The following is a 3240-nucleotide window of genomic DNA, read 5'->3' as shown; positions in this document are numbered from 1 at the left end:
ATCACCATACCACAAATCCCACATACTAATCCTAACTTTCCACATAGTTTTTGTGACTTTTTGAACCTTTTTTGATGTTTGATCTGTCTTGTGGACGGCACGCATGTCCGCGACCCGCGCACAAGCACCCCTATATAAGACCACGCCCTAGAGCGCATTCTCATTGTGTTTCTGACTATTCCACAAAGCACACTGCATTTTGCTGCATACTTTGTAGATCTTGAGATTTCCATCTCCAAGCCTATGACATCCATGGCTCGACTATTACCACATGGTGCTACATCTGCCTCAGCACCACCCCCACCACCTCCACCACCACCATTTCCCCAAGGGCCTGAAGAGAGGAACAGGAGTGAGGATACAGAGGAGGAAGAAGAGGATGACGAGAATGAGGTAGAGGAAATACCTACTAGCCGCCCGCGGCGTGATTCTTGGGTGTGGCGGTTGTTTACCGTTCATGGGAATGGTCCTAAGGCTCGTGCGAACCGTGCCACCTGCAACGAGTGCAAAATGGTACTCAGTCGCGGGAGGCATGGTTCGTATAGCTTTGGGACTACGACCATGAAGCGACACCTGAACTCATTCCACACTGGGGCCATTCGCAAGGTTGTACCTTGCGAAGAGCGTAGTAGGTTGATCGCCTCTACTTCATCCTCCGTTTCTGATCCTGTCACCTCAAGGAACATCTCTGTGGGACAGCGTCTTCCACAAGCTGCCCTTTCCACAATTCTGATGACCCTTACCTTTTGAGGGTCATAGTTATATGTATGTACTGTGTATGTATGTACTGTGACACAGAACCCTGTAGGGGGGGGCGACTTCGGAGTGCACGAGAAGACCTGCTCACTACCCAAATGAAACCCACTCTTCATCTTCCTCTCTCAGCTCGCCCTTTCTTATCCCTGTGGTTGGTGTCCCCCCTTTTACCCTCCTTTACCCTCCTCTCCTAGTGTGTCGTATGTAAAAATCCAAAAAAATACAAAATAACAAAAATCAAAAATAAAATAAGGCTCTTTTCAGAGCCGCCTTTCACAGTTAAAAAATAGAAGTAACGATAAAGAATGCAGAAAAATAAAAAAAATTGGGGTGCTGCCCTATTCTAACCATTGCTTTTTTCTCTGGGAGGAAGTGCTGGCTCTGAAAAGAGCCTTTGGGAGGTGTTTGTATGTCAAAAATTATAAATACTTAACACCTACTTCAAAATAGATGCTGCATTTCTAAAAAAGGTCACAATGCATTTTGTACATTCCTCAGAAAAATCTGATTGCCAGCATAAGTAAGATGGACTCCATCTCTGCAAAAAATGTATGTACTACGAAACATAATATTTTCATTATGAAAAGAACATGCCAAAATCTCTTAGGAAAGCACAAACAGCCTTATTGACATTACGCCTTGATTTCTCCATTTGTGGACCACATGAGAAAGAACGAAGCCACATTTGTCTCTGCGCAATCCGTGAAAAAATTACTTTGGAGTTTGGAAACATATCCATGATCTTCTGAAGTCCTTCTTTCATTGCAAATTGCAAAGAAATTCCAGACATATGTCCTAAACTGTTCCCTCCACAATGAATTACAATTATGTTTGGATGTTCCTCTATCTTCAAAGTTGCACAGAGAAGTAGCAAGTCCAGCCACTTCATTCCAGGCACTCCATGCCAGTGCACTTCCACATGTGGGAAACCAAGATCTATAGATACTCCACAGCTTTCTGCATGCACCTTCAACCAATGTATCCACGAGTCTCCCAAAATCCACACAATCTGTTTTTTGAAACACTCAGCCATAGCTATCTGTTCTTCTCTCACCAAAAATAATATCAGAGAAAACCTCTCCTAGCACAACACACTCACTAAACTTTACTGACCAATCCCTTGCTACATTCAATCTCATTTGCATGCCTCCCCACGCCAAATTCCCCGGATGTAATACGCGGTGTCCTGGAACTACCGCCATGTCCGCAAACTTATCGTATCATGGACAGCCCTTCTACCATTTCCACTTCACTCTCTGTGCCATTCCCTCATTGGATGTAGCTAAGAAATCACATGACCATCCACCAATCAAATCCACGACCTCTACATGTAACTGCATCATCATAGATCAGCACTGCAAATGTGCGGTGAATCTCTCGGACTACAAGTCTCATACCATTGGCAAGCACGATCTACGAGAAATACTAGACAAATCTCCAAGATTTCTACTTGCAGCTTCGTCCATATCCATATGCATGAACACAAACTACAGGTATGCATATTTTCTATACAGTACATGAACACATTTTCTAACCGACTTTTACCTTGTATAATCTGTTAAATGAATCTACAATCATTTTTTCATTATCCTAAAATGAACTGTGACTTACAAACCTTTATACCGTTTAATTTCTTCGTACACACACACACACACACGCAAATTATGTTAAACTAATCTTTTTCAAATAAAATATATAGACTACATATAATCAAACAAAATTACATGCACACTCTATGATCAAATCTCAAAGAATAATATTTGTACAAACACATATTTGGTTTTACTTTTTTAGTTTATATAATTACTTACATTTATATAGACAAGCAGGCTATGACATTCACTCACTATTACGTGGAAAAGCAGGCTATGACACGGACTCACTATTACGTGGAAAAGCTTAGTTGCAGGAATAGTGGTATACAGTGGTACATTATGAATTTAACAACATTGTGAAGATATTTTCTTTCCTACAGTTAGTCATAAAATAGTTTTAATGGTTTTAAGGAAGGCACTGAGCATTTCAATTTAAAAAATCTATGTCTAAATTAAAAAGAGTGCTATATACAAACCAAATTACTAATTTCTTTCTTTTACAATTGCAGTGAAGACCATTCTCCTGAAAAGAAGCAGCCGAATTGGAACTACAAAGAACAACTAAGAAGCAAACTGCTCATTTTAGAAAAAAAGTAAGTAGAATGTTACCATAATATTTGATTTATTACTCACACTGTAAGCTTAATTCATGCTATTTCCATGCCTAAAAATAGAGATTCTGCACCATTCTGACCAAAAATCCCCCCTTCTTAAACAGTGATTTACTGGCAGAATGGCTCACAAATTCCTATTTTTCGACACACAAATTACCCAACTCAGCCGCTAGAATTTAGATGTTGTAGAAAAAACAACTGTTTTAATTGTATAGCTTACTTTTTTCTATCATCTGAACCCCAGTTTAGTAACACATTAATTCAAGAATAGCCAT

The sequence above is a fragment of the Ambystoma mexicanum genome, chromosome 5p, assembly GCF_040938575.1.
Source record: "Ambystoma mexicanum isolate Mex_15411 chromosome 5p, UKY_AmexF1_1, whole genome shotgun sequence".
NCBI classification, from domain to species: Eukaryota; Metazoa; Chordata; class Amphibia; order Caudata; family Ambystomatidae; genus Ambystoma; species Ambystoma mexicanum.
Note: the sequence above shows the minus strand (reverse complement) of the source record.